The 13,469-nt window shown below is 42.5% G+C and overlaps 1 pseudogene; it reads left to right on the top strand.

Annotated features, from left to right (window-relative positions):
* The first annotated feature begins 3,357 nt into the window (after positions 1-3,357).
* LOC141568639 (large ribosomal subunit protein eL28 pseudogene) lies at positions 3,358-3,747 on the top strand (annotated as a pseudogene).
* The last annotated feature ends 9,722 nt before the right edge of the window (positions 3,748-13,469 follow it).

The raw sequence follows: 13,469 nt of genomic DNA on the forward strand, positions 1-13,469 counted from the left end.
AAAGCGGTGGGAGATAAGGTGCCATCAAGCCAGTGGCCACTTCCCTTTCACTGCCACGGCCCAGCTCTAACTCGTGCTGGAGGGAAGGGAGAAGAAGAGCTCTGACTCAAGTTTGCAATGACAATTTTTTAAAATGTAAAAGATTGGGTCCTAATTACTGGAACGAGACTGTTCTAGAAACTGAAAGTAGCTGGAAAGTTATGGAACCACATCAAGATGTCATTAAGGGAGCTGCTCCCCAGCAGGAAAGAGAGATCTGGCACGATATAGCGGGGGCAGTTACTGGAAGAAATAAAAAAACTGTTTTATGTTTCTACTCCAACGAGTTGAGACTCCTCCGTAAAATGTGCCCATTTACGTGCACACTGGCCCTTGGAGACCTGTGTCCCTCTGCTCGGAGGACCCGGATGAAGGATAATGACTCACAGGCTGTCATGTCCTCTTTGCCATTCAGGCACTGTCTCACCTCCCAGGGTAGAGACAGAATCTAAGTGAAGGAGGGGGATCTCTCCTCAGGCTTCTAAAGAGGCACTTAGAGAAAGGAACACGATGGTTTCTTCTTACAGGAATCATCAGTGGAATGTGTATGCAGGCAGCTGAAAGAGATGGTGCAATTTGCTTACTTCTGGTCTATTCCAGGAAGCGTTACCCCATCTCATCCTAACATCAGCCAGTGGTCCCTGACTCGGGGGGAGGGGGGCAACAGCCATGGAGGTCTCTGAGTCTGCCTGAGAAAGACAGAAGGAGAACAAGTCAGGGGACACTGCAGGCCCTCCTGGGAGGCAGCATGTCCAAAGGATCAGGAAACTGCCATAGGAAACTTGATCCCCTCGTGGAAAGTGAGAGGAAATGAAATCTATAAAGAACAGGGTGGGAGCTGGTTCTTGGAACAGGATCGTACCTTGGCTCCTTTCCATTTGGGGGAAAGGGAAGAACGTTACTGAATGCCTGTTCACTCTCCTCTTATGTAATCCTCCTGCAAGCCTGTAAGAAAGGCCTTCTCTCCATTTTGCAGATGAGAAAACTGAATCGGGTGGTTGCCTAAGGTCACACGTGGCTGAGATTTGATCCTCAGGTCTGTCTGCAGGGCCTACATGGAGATTTACTGTTTATATTGCCGCCCTGCTGCTAAGAGTGTTGGGCCTCCTTCAGGGACCCATCCGCTTTGGAGCCACACCATGCTTTTCTCAGGGGTGACCCGCAGCCAATAGCTGAGCAAGACAGTGGCACGTGGACCTAGCCCTTGTCTACCAACACGGAACTCCTCTAACAAGCAATTTTGCCCAGAGCACCCCCCTTGGACTCGCAGAGGCTGTCAGTCTACATCACAGGCCGAGGCCTCCTCCTGGTCAATCCTACTTCCTCCCTTTTCCCTCCACAGGTGTTACACCCCTTTTGTACTCCTAACTCCATCTCAGCATCTGGATCCCAGAGAACCCACTTGGGGCTCCCAAGAGTGGGGCTCCAAAGCTCCTGCTCATTCTGACACTTTCTCCTCGCTCCCATCCACCCTTGAGATGACATTGCTACAGCTCAGAGGGTGGCTGCCTCTTGCTAGTTGTGGCTTCACCCCTTCCAGAGGAAAGCTGCTAAACGTCTAAGGATGAAAGGTATTCCCAAACAGTTAGTTATCCTTGACTATCTGGCGCTCAATGCTCAAAGGCAGTGGCGAACATTCAACCACACTTGGAAGTCGAAAGTCCACGGAAAAGTCTTCCTTACTTTCTTCTTTTCCCCACAGTGTCAATTTTAACCCTTCAATTGCCATAACATGGAACTGAGGGACAGAGTTGCAGTATATGCTGTGCTTGATGGGAATATTTCACGATTCCTGTGTTTAACTTTAAAAGCAAAAAAGAAAAAATACATAAATTGTACGTCATCCAAATTAAAAACTTTAAAGCATAGATAATATTTCCTAATTCATTCTATGAGACCAGCATTACCCTAACACCAAAATTAGACAAACATATTACACAAAAACAACAGACCCATATTTCTTATAAACATAGATGGAAAATTCTCAACTAAATATTAGCAAACCAAATCCATGCATAAAAGGAATTATACACCAGGACCAAGTGGGATTTATCCAGGTATGCAAAGTTGATTCAACATTTGAAAATCAATTAAGGTAATCCATCACATCAACAGGCTAAAAAAGAAAAATCACATGATCATATGAGTAGATGCAGAAAAAGCATTTGACAAAATCTAAGGTCGATTCATGAAGAAAATTCTCAATAAATTAGGAATAGAGAGGAATTTTCTCAACTTGATAAAGAATATCTACAAAAACCTACAGCTAACATCATACTTAATGGTAAGAAATTTGAACCTTCCCCGTTAAGATCAGGAACAAAGTCAGGATGTCCCCTCTCACCATTGCTTTTCAACACTGTAGGGGAAGTACCAGTTAATGCAATAAAACAAGGAAAGGCGGGGAAATGGCGTACAGATAGGGAAAGAAGAAATAAAACGATCTTTGTTCATAGATGGAATGATCATCTGTACAAAATTTTAAAGAATTGACCAAAACCAAGTCCTGGAGCTAACAAGTGACTATAGCAAGGCTGCAGAATACAAGGTTAATATACAAAAGTCAGTTGCTTTCCTATGAGCAGTGAACAAGCGGAATTTGAAATTAAAAATACAATACCATTTGCACTAGCATCCCCTAAAAATGAAATACTTACGTATAAATCTAACAAAATATGTATGAGATCTATATGAGAAAAACTACAAAACTCTGATGAAAGAAATCGATGAAGAACCTGATAAATGATATGAGATATTCCATGTCCATGTGAAGGAAGACTCAATAATGTCAAGATGTCAGTTCTTCCCAACTTGATCTATAGATTCAACGCAATCCCAACCAAAATCCTAGCACGTACTTTTTTAGGTGTTGACAAGCTGATCACAAAGGTTAGATGGAGAGGCAAAAGACCCAGAATAGCCAACACAATACTAACGGAGAAGAACAAAGTCAGAGGACTGACATTACTTGACTTCAGAACTTCTATAAAGTTACACTAATCAGGACAGTATGGTGTTGGCAGAAAAACAGATAAATCAATGGAACACAATAGAGAATCCAGAAATGGATCCACATAAATATAGTCAACTCATCTTTCATAAAGGCAATACAAGGGAGCAAATATAGTCTTTCTGACAAACGATGCTGAAACAATTCGACATCCACATGCAAAAAAATAATAATCTAGATACAGAACTTATACCTGTCACAAAAATTAACATAAAATGGATCATAGACCCAAATGTAAAACATAAAATTATAAAACTCCTATAAGAGTCTTTCTGTCTCTGGCTGCCACAGAGAGAGCAGCTATCGCCATGTCCACGCATCTGCAATGAATGGTCACGTACAACTGTTTCAGCTTCCTGAGCAAAAGGAACAAGCAGACATACAGCACGGAGCCCAATAATCTGAAGGCCCACAACTCCTTCCGCCCCAAGGGGCTGATTCACTGCAAGACGGTGGGTGTGGAGCCAACAGCCCATGGCAAAGGTGTGGTGGTCGTCATGACGCCAAGATCCAGCCGGTGAAAACTGGCCACCTTGTATGTGGGGACCACCCTCAGCAGCATCCAGCACATGATCTGCAAGAACAAGTACCGCCTGGACCTGAGCATGGCCGCCATCCACACGAATGGCACCATCTTGTGTAGTCAGACGCCCGTGACACTGAAGAGGAAGTGGACTTGCCCCACCAAGAGCTCCTGAGCAAACCCCACCCCCCAAAGCAATAAAGCATAAAGCATCAGCCAACTTTCTCCTAAAACAACAACAACAAAAACTCCTAGAAGATACCATGTGAGAAATCCTAGATGACAATGGATATGACTATGATATTTTGGTTACAACACAGAAGACATGATCCATGAAGGAAACAATTTATTAGCAGGACTTCATTCAAACTTGAAGTCTTCTCTGTGAAAGACAATGTCAAAAGAATAACACTGTCTTTTCCTACAGAGGAGTTCCAACATGGCAGAGTAAATAAATGCTGTGCTTGCCTCGTCCCATGAACATATCAAAATTACAACTAAATTACAGAACAATTAACCTGGAGAACCATCTGAAGTCTAGTTAACAGAAGTTTTATAACTAAGGATATATACACACACACACACACACACACACACACACACACACATATATATATAAAGAAGAAGCCACATCAAGACTAGTAGGAGTGACGGAGATGCAAAACAGGCTGGTCCCACTTGTCTCGTTAGGGAGACCACCTCAGGGAAGATGTAGATGCCTGATCACTGCACTGTACACCTGAAGCTGAAGCTGAACAATAATGAATGTCAACTACAAGTTTATATATATACATATGTTTATATATATATGGTTATAAGAAGCGGAGTACAGCATTAGGAATAGAGACAGTGGAAATGTAATGGTTGTGTGCGATGTCAGAGGGATAGTGGATGGGGAGAGGGGGTTGACACAGTGTGAGGGATATAAATGATAAATGTCTATTACATTGTTTTGTGCACCGGAAACTAAATTTAAAAATTGCACCAAAAAAAACAAAACAGGCTGGTCCCACACCCACATGAGGCAGTTGAAAATTGAGAGAGCTATCTCAGCCACAGAGGTTCCCCACAAAGGAGTAAGGGACCCCAGCCCCTCAAACCAGGCTCCCCAACCCGAGAAGAGGAACCCTCACAATTTCTGGCTGTGAAAAATAGTGGGGATTCTGACCATCCAAGGGGGACGGAAGGCTGTGGGGAAACCCAGACATCCTCTTAAAGGGCCCTCTCAGGCACTTACCCTGGGCTCTGGCAGAGGCATGGTGTCTTGGGGTATTGCAGACATATGGGAAAAGAATGAACTATGTAACTTCAGGGTGAGGACTGGAGAGACAGTCCCCATTTTCCCTGTGTGGGGCCCTCCTCCCATGCAGACGACAGGCAGGTGTCATCTTTCCTGTGTTGAGCCCACTCCCACAGGCCAAATCTGAATCTGATTGCCCTGGTGAGCTCTGCTGCTCTAAACTACTGACTCAATGAGACACTGCCTTACCCCATTTGGGTACTGCAAGAGGTTTCATCAGTGGATCAATCTTACAGGAGCCTGCAGGTGGCAGCAGGCCTCAGAGTGTCCTGCCTTTTTATGGAGTTACCCCAGACCCAGTACTGGTGGCAGACACCGTCAGTTCGGAGCATGGCCTCTCTTACATGCCTACAGGTACAGCAAAGGCAGAAACCGACTGTGGATCACTTTGTAGCTCCTACCATGTACTCCTTGGCCAGTCACAGGCAGTGGTTGACCTGGGCCTGCAATGGAGCCCCTCCCAACAGGCCCCAGAACCAACACATTGGAGGTTGGCTTCAAACCACAGCAGAGCAGCACCCAATTAGCCCCACAAGCAGCACATACAAAGGGCGGTCCCAACAGGCACCAGAGCCCACTGGGGTGAATCCCACTCAGTGGGGTAAGCCCCTCACACTGCAACCCATAAACCATGGATGTAGTAAACCCCACAGCCATCAGCCTCAGGGTCACTACCACCCATTGACATGCCAATAGCAATCAAGGCTCAACTATAACAGGAGGGCACACACAACCCAAACAAGGGACACTCCTGGAACATCTAGTGCAGGTGACCAGGAAGACTGTGCCAGGGCCCCACAGGACACCTACTGTATTTCCCCAAAAATAAGACCTAGCTGGGCAATCAGTTCTAATGCATCTTTTGGGGTAAAAATTAATATAAGACCAGGTCTTATATAATATAATGTAATACCGGGTCTTATATTAAATTTTTGCTCCAAAAAACACATTAGAGCTGATTGCCCAGCTAGGTCTTATTTTCAGGGAAACATGGTACTACATAAGGCCACCTGTCAAGACTGGGAGATAGAGGAGTTCTACATAATACATAGAAACAAACACAAAGAGGCAGCCAAAATGAGAAAACAAAAAAATACGTCCCAAATGAAAGAACAAGAGAAAACTCCAGAAAAAGAAATGGAGGCAAACAACCTACTAGACACAGAGTTAAAAACAACAGTTATAAGGATACTCAAGAAACTTAGTGAGAACTTCAACAAAGAGATAACAGCATTCAAAAGGACATAGAAACCACAAAAAAGAACCAGAGTGAAGAATACAATAACTGAAATGAAAATACACTAGAAGAAATCACCAACAGAATAGATGAAGCAGAGGATCGAATCAGTGATTTGGAAGACAAGATAGCAGAAAACACCCAATCAGAACAACAACAATAAATAAATAAATAAGAGGATAGTTTAAGAGACTTCTGGGACAACATGAAGCATAACAGCATTCACATGATAGGGGCACCAGAAGAAGAGAAAGCAAGGGATTGAGAACTATTTGAAGAAATAATGACTGAAAACTTTCCTAACCTGACAAAGGAAATAGACATACAAGTCAAGCAAGTGCAGAGAGTCCCAAACAGGATGAACTCAAACAGGCCCACACCAAGACAAATTATAATGAAAATGGCAAAGGTTAAAGACAAAGAGAGAATCCTAAAAGCAGCAACAGAGAGGCAACTAATAACTTATAAGGGAGCTCCCATAAGACTGAAACTCAACAGAAACTTTGCAGGCCAGAGGGACTGGCACCAAATATTAAATGTGATGAAAAACAAGGACCTACAACCAAGAATACTCTACCCAGCTATCATTTAGAATCAAAGGACAGATAAAGAGCTTCCCAGACAAGAAAAGGCTAAAGGAGTTCATCACCACCAAACCAGTATTACAAGGAAGGTTAGAGGGATTTTTTAAGATGAAAAAAAACAGATAAAAGATATGAATAATAAAGAGGCAACAGTTACATATCTATCAACGATTACTTTCAATGTAAGTGGATTAAATACTCCATCAAAAGACAGAGAAGGGCTGAGTGGATAAGAAAACAAAACCCTCACATATGCTGCCCACAATAGACTCACTTCAGATTGAAAGACACAAATAGACTGAAAGTAAAGGGATGGAAAATGATATTTCATGGAAATGGAAACAACAAAAAGCTAGGATAGCAATACTTATACCAGACAAAATAGACTTTAAAACAAAGGCTATGTAACAAAAGACAAAAAAGGACCCAGTAATCCCACTTTTAAGTATTTATCTGAAAAAACCCAAAATGCTACTTTGATGGGATATATGTATCCATGTTCATTGCAGCATTGTTTACAGTGGCCAAGATGTGGAGGCAGCCTGGGTGCCCATCGATGGATGAATGGATAAAAATACTGTGGTACATATATACAGTGGACTATGGCTCAGTCATGGAAGGGAGTGGGCTCTTGCCATCTGTGGCAGCATGGATGGACCTGGAGGATATTGTGCTGAGTAAAGTATGTCAGACAGGGAAAGATAGACACAATATGATTTCTCTTATATGTAGAATCTAAAGAACAAAATAAACAAACAAAACTGAAACAAACTCATAGAAAACATTTTGAAGGTTGCCAGATGGGAGGGGGATTGGGGAGTGGGTAAAAAGGGGGAAGCGATTAAGAAGTACAAATTTGTTGTTACACAGTAGTCATGGAGATGTAGGGTATAGCATAAGGAATATAGTCAACAATATTGTAATAACTATGTATAGTATCAGATGGGTACTAGATTTATCAGGGTGATAGATGAGAGGGGATTGGGGGCAGGGTGGAAAGGGTGAAGGGATTAAGAAGTACAAATTGGTAGTTACAAAATAGTCACGGGGATGTAAAGTAAAGCATAGGTAACATAGCCAATGATATGGTAATTACTATGTATTGTGCTAGGTAGGTACTAGACTAGTCAGGGGGTCACTTCTTAAATTATATAAATGTCCAACTACTATGCTGTATACCTGAAGTTAATATGAAATAATATTGAATGTCAACTATAATTGAAAATTTTTAAAGGTGGGGGGGGAGGTGAAGGGGAATAAGAGGTTCAAATTTCCAGGTATAAAACAAATAAGTCTTGGGGATGTAATGTACAGCATAGAGAATATAGTCAATAATATTGTGATAGTGTGGTACGGTGTCATGTGCTTGCTGGACTTATCACAGTGATCACTTCTTTATGTATATAAATGTTTAATAACTATGGTGTACCCCTGAAACTAACATAATATTGTATGTTAGCTATATTTTAATACAAATCTTAAAAATAAATAAATAAAATAAAATACCAGTGCCTAGAACTTAAAAAAAAAAAAAGGAGGGCCGGCCCGGTGGCTCAGGCGGTTAGAGCTCCATGCTCCTAACTCCGAAGGCTGCCAGTTCAATTCCCACATGGGCCAGTGGGCTCTCAACCACAAGGTTGCCAGTTCGATTCCTCGAGTCCCGCAAGGGATGGTGGGCTCCTCCCCCGCAACTAAGATTAAACACGGCACCTTGAGCTGAGCTGCCGCTGAGTTCCCGGATGGCTCAGTTGGTTGGAATGCATCCTCTCAACCATAAGGTTGCCAGTTCAACTCCCACAAGGGATGGTGGGCTGCGCCCCCTGCAACTAGCAATGACAACTGGACCTGGACCTGGAGCTGAGCTGCACCATCCACAACTAAGACTGAAAGGACAACAACTTGAAATGGAAAAAAAGAAAAAGCCCTGGAAGTACACACTGTTCCCCAATAAAGTCCTGTTCCCCTTCTGCAACAAAATCTTTAAAATAAAAAAAGGAGTTTTCATTTGAATTAATATCTTACTCAGTGCCAATAACAACTGTCTTCACAAAGCTGCATTCAAATTCTCTATGTGCAAATATCATGATTCTTCTGTACAGATCACTAATTCTAAGAACCAAAAAAATTAATTGGGGCAAGCAGTAAAAAAATTGAATAAATTCATAGCTACAAAAATGTTCAAAAAAAGAGTAAGTTTTATGGTATGTGAATTACATCTCAATTAAAACAACTAAAACTATAAAATTTCTAAAAGGAAACAGCAGAGAACTTTTGTGAAATTGGCTTAGGTAAATATCTCTTAGATATGGTATGAAAAGCACAATCTATAAAAGAAAAAATCTGATAAACTGGATTTCATCAAAATTTTAATTTTTGCTCTATGAAAGAAACTGCTAAGAGAATGAAATAACAAGCCATATACTTAGAGAAACTCGTTGTAGAACATGTATCTGATAAAAGACTTGTGTCAGGAATATACAACAAACTCTAAAAACTCAACAATAATAAAGCAAGCAACCAGTTTTTAAAATGAGCTAAAGATTTGAACAGACACTTCAACAAAGAAAACAGACAGATGGAAAATAAGTACACGAAAAGATACTCAACATAATTAGTCATTAGGGAAATGCAAATTTAAACCCACAGTGAGGTACCACTGTATATTTATTGGAATGGCTAAAATGAAAAAGATGGCCATACAAGTGTTGACAAAGATGTGGAACAATTGAAATTTCCATAGTCCAATCATTCTGGGAAACTGTTTGGCAATTTTGTTTTGTTTTTAAGTTAAACATATTCCTACATATTCCAAGATATTCACCCAAAAGAAAAGACAACACAAGTCCATAAAAAAAACTTGCACAAGAATGTTCATAACAATTTGATTTGTAACAGCCCCAAACTGGAAACAATGCACATGACCATCCATTACCAGTATAATGGAGCAATAAATGGAGGTACATCAATACGATGGAAATTAATCAGCAATAAAAAGGAATGAACGATTGGTACACACAACACTATGGATGAATCTCAAAATAGGTAAAGTGAAAGAAGCTAGACAAAAAGCGCATTGCATAATTCCATTTATAGAAAATTTTAGAAAATTCAAACTAACCTATAGTAACAGAAAGCAGATCCTGAAGCAAGGAGTGGAGGATACAAAAGAGGGAGGGGAAGAGGAAGCACAAAAGGGGCACAGGGAAACTTCTGGGGGTGAGGGATATGTTCACCATCCTGATTCACGGCTTCATAAACATGTTTAAAATGTATAAAATTATAAACTTTAACTATGTGCAGTTTCCTGTGTGTCAATTGTATCTCAATAAAAATAGAGACAGAGAGAGAGAGAGAGAGAACACTCATGAGTGAAGATATAACTTATTATTACAATATCCTACAAAGTGGAAAAGGCCTTACTTTGATGCCACCACAAGACTTTCAGTGTTTTGGGATGGAATGATCCCAGAAGACCCAGAAAGCTGACCCTTCCCCACATCCCTGACATATAATCTTTCCCTTTATTAGAACACCCTTCTCTCACCTCTGCCTAGTGAACTTCATCGCATCTTTCAAGCCCCTGCTCAAATCGAATCTACTCCTTCAAGCTTTTCTCATCTTCTCCAGGCAGAGTTGGTTTGTGGCTCCATCTGTGCTTTTCTAGCACCTGGGAATCCAGTAATCTAACCCCGTTGCATTCTACCGTGTTTCCCCGAAAATAAGACCTAGCAGTACAATCAGCTCTAATACGTCTTTTAGAGCAAAAATTAATATAAGACCCGGTATTACATTATATCATATCATATCATACCATATCATATCATATTATATAAAACCTGGTCTTACATTGTAGTAAAATAAAACCAGGTCTTATATTAATTTTTGCTCCAAAAGACGCATTAGAGCTGATTGTCCTACTAGGTCTTATTTTCGGGGAAACACGGTAGGATGTAAGATTTGTGGTTTAAACTGTTCCCAAGAGATCCTAAAAGTTCACAAACACACCTTGCACTGATATGACATTTTACTGAGGCACACATTTGATTCCAGCCAGCTGTGAGGCCTTACACGGGAGGTGTGAGATGAGGGAGCCAAGTCTCTACCCACCTCCAGGTCTTCATAGCCCAACCTGGTGTATTGGCCTCTACTTCATATAAAAACTGCTTTTTATTTCCTTTATGAAGAATAGACTGCCCAAAAAGAACCCATCAGCTGTGATGGAAATGGTGAGTGAGTGAAGCAGCCCAAGGCAGGGACAGTTCTTAGCCAGAAAATAGCTTTATAAATTACTTTAATCTTTTATTAAGAATCTGGAAGCATCACTTAAAAATCTTAGTTGTACTTCACAGAATTTTATGGAGAAAAGTTATATACTATGGCAGCATTAACAGCATTGCAAATTTGAAAAGGCTCTGAGCCTTACCCCTCAATAATGTCAAAAGCTCCCAGTAGGTCTAGTGAGTACGGTCCTGTTGCACTGCAATTATGCATTTAGCTAAGGTAGCTCCCTTCTAGTCTAAGAAGTACAGTAGTCTAGGCTCTAAAGCTAGGTTGTCTGGGTGCAAATCTCAGTTCACTTTATAGCTGGGGGACCTTCATAGCTGAGTGACACAGAGGTTACTTAACCTCCGTGTGCCTCAATTTCCTCATCTTTCAAATAGCAAGTAAGAAAGATCCCAGACGGCAGAGTAGATAAACACTGTGCCTGCATCTTTCCATGAACACATTAAAATTACAACTAAATTATAGAACAATCTACCTGGAGAACCATCTGAAATCTAGCTGAACACAAGTCCCATAACTGAAAAATAAAGAAGCCATGTCAAGACTGGTAGGAGGGGCGGAGACGGGGAACGGGCCCAAACCTCCCTGTGGTGGTTGAGAATCAAGAGGAATATCTCGACCACAGAGGTTCCCCTGGAGGAGCAAGGGACCCCAGTCCCCCACACCAGACTCCTCAACCCAGAGTACTGGTGCCAGGAAGATGAGCCCCCACAACTCTGACTGTGAAAAACTGGGGATTCCGACCATCCAGGTGGGACAGAAGGCTGAGGGAAACACAGACGTCCTCTTAAATGGCCCGCTCACAGACTCGCACGCTCGCAGGCACTCACCTTGGGCTCCGGTGGAGGGATGGTGGCTCAGGGGGGCATGCAGGGGGCAGACTGAGGTGTGTCTTCGGGAGGGAGGCCTGGAAGATGGCTGGCATTTTCCTGGTAAGGAAATCTTCCTCCTGTGTAGCCGGCAGGTTTACGCCATCTTTATTGTGTTGAGCCCACCCCCACAGGCCAAATCTGAATTTGATTGGCCTGGTGAGCTCCGCTGCTCCGCCCTGCTAACCCAGCTGGGGCCCCACCCCACCTAACTCATGCACCACCAGAGGCACTTTCTCCACAAGCAGCCAACCCCTCCCACAATGCACTGTTTCGTGGAAAACTATCAGAGTCTGGCAGGCCCCAGGTGGGAGGCGACTGACCTTGGTGTGCTCTGAGATTTCTGCTGAGTTGCTCCAGGCTCCGCACTGGCACCAAACCAGAGTCTAAACTGTGTTAACCTAGTGTTAATGTAGTGACTCCATGAGCCCCTGCCTCACGCAGCTCACCTACCACAGGAGGCTTTATCAGTGGCTGAACCATAAGGGAGCTGGCAGGTGGCAAAAGGCCTCCAGGTGTCCTGACTTTTTGTGGAATTACCTCAGGCCTGGTATTGGTGGCAGCTGTCTTCCGTTTGCAGTATAGCCTCTCCCACACACCTCCAGGTACAGCACAAGCAGCGACCAACTGTGGATTGCTTTGTAGCTCCTACCAGGTAGCCCCTGGCCAGTCACTGGGCCTACATTGCAGTCCCCCCCAACAGGCCCCAGAACCAGCATATTGGAGGTTGGCTTCAGACCATAAAAGAGCAGCACCCAATTAGCCCCACAAGTGGCACACACAAAGGGTGGTCTCAACAGGCACCAGAGTCCACTGGGGCGAATCCCACTCCATAGGGTAAGTGCCCCACACAGCAGCCCATAAACTGCGGATGTTGTAAACCCCATAGCAAGTCAGCTTGAGTGTCAATACCACCCACTGACATGCCAATAGCAATCAAGGCTCAACTATAACAGGAGGGTACACAGAACACACACAAGGGACACTCCTGGAGCACTCAGCTCAGTTGACCAGGGAGACTTAGTCACTTGGCCCCACAGGATACCAACTACATAAAGCCACCCAACCAAGACTGGGAGACATAGAAGATCTACCTAATATATAGAAACAAACACAGAGAGGCAGCCAAAATGAGGAAACAAAGAAATGCATCCCAAATGAAAGAACAAGAGAAAACTCCAGAAAAAGAACTAAACGAAATGAAGGCAAGCAACCTACTAGATACAAAGTTCAAAACAATGGTTTTAAGGATGCTCAAGGAACTTAGTGAGAACTTCAACAGAGAGATAGCAAGCATAAAAAAGGACATAGAAACCATAAAAAAAAAGAACCAATGAGAAGTGAAGAATACAATAAATGAAATGAAGAATGCACTAGAAGAAATCACCAGAACACTAGATAAAGCAGAGGATCAAATCAGCAGTTTGGAAGACAAGGTAGCAGAAAACACCCACTGGAACAGAAAAAAGAAAAAATAATCCAAAAAATGAAGATAGTTTAAGAGACCTCCCAGACAACATCAAGTGTAACAGCATTTGCATCATAGGGGTACCAGAAGGAGAATAGAGAAAACAAGGGATTGAGAACTTATTTGAAGAAATAATGACTGAAACCTTTCCTAAA

Source organism: Rhinolophus sinicus, linkage group LG14 (assembly GCF_036562045.2).
Source record: "Rhinolophus sinicus isolate RSC01 linkage group LG14, ASM3656204v1, whole genome shotgun sequence".
NCBI lineage: Eukaryota > Metazoa > Chordata > Mammalia > Chiroptera > Rhinolophidae > Rhinolophus > Rhinolophus sinicus.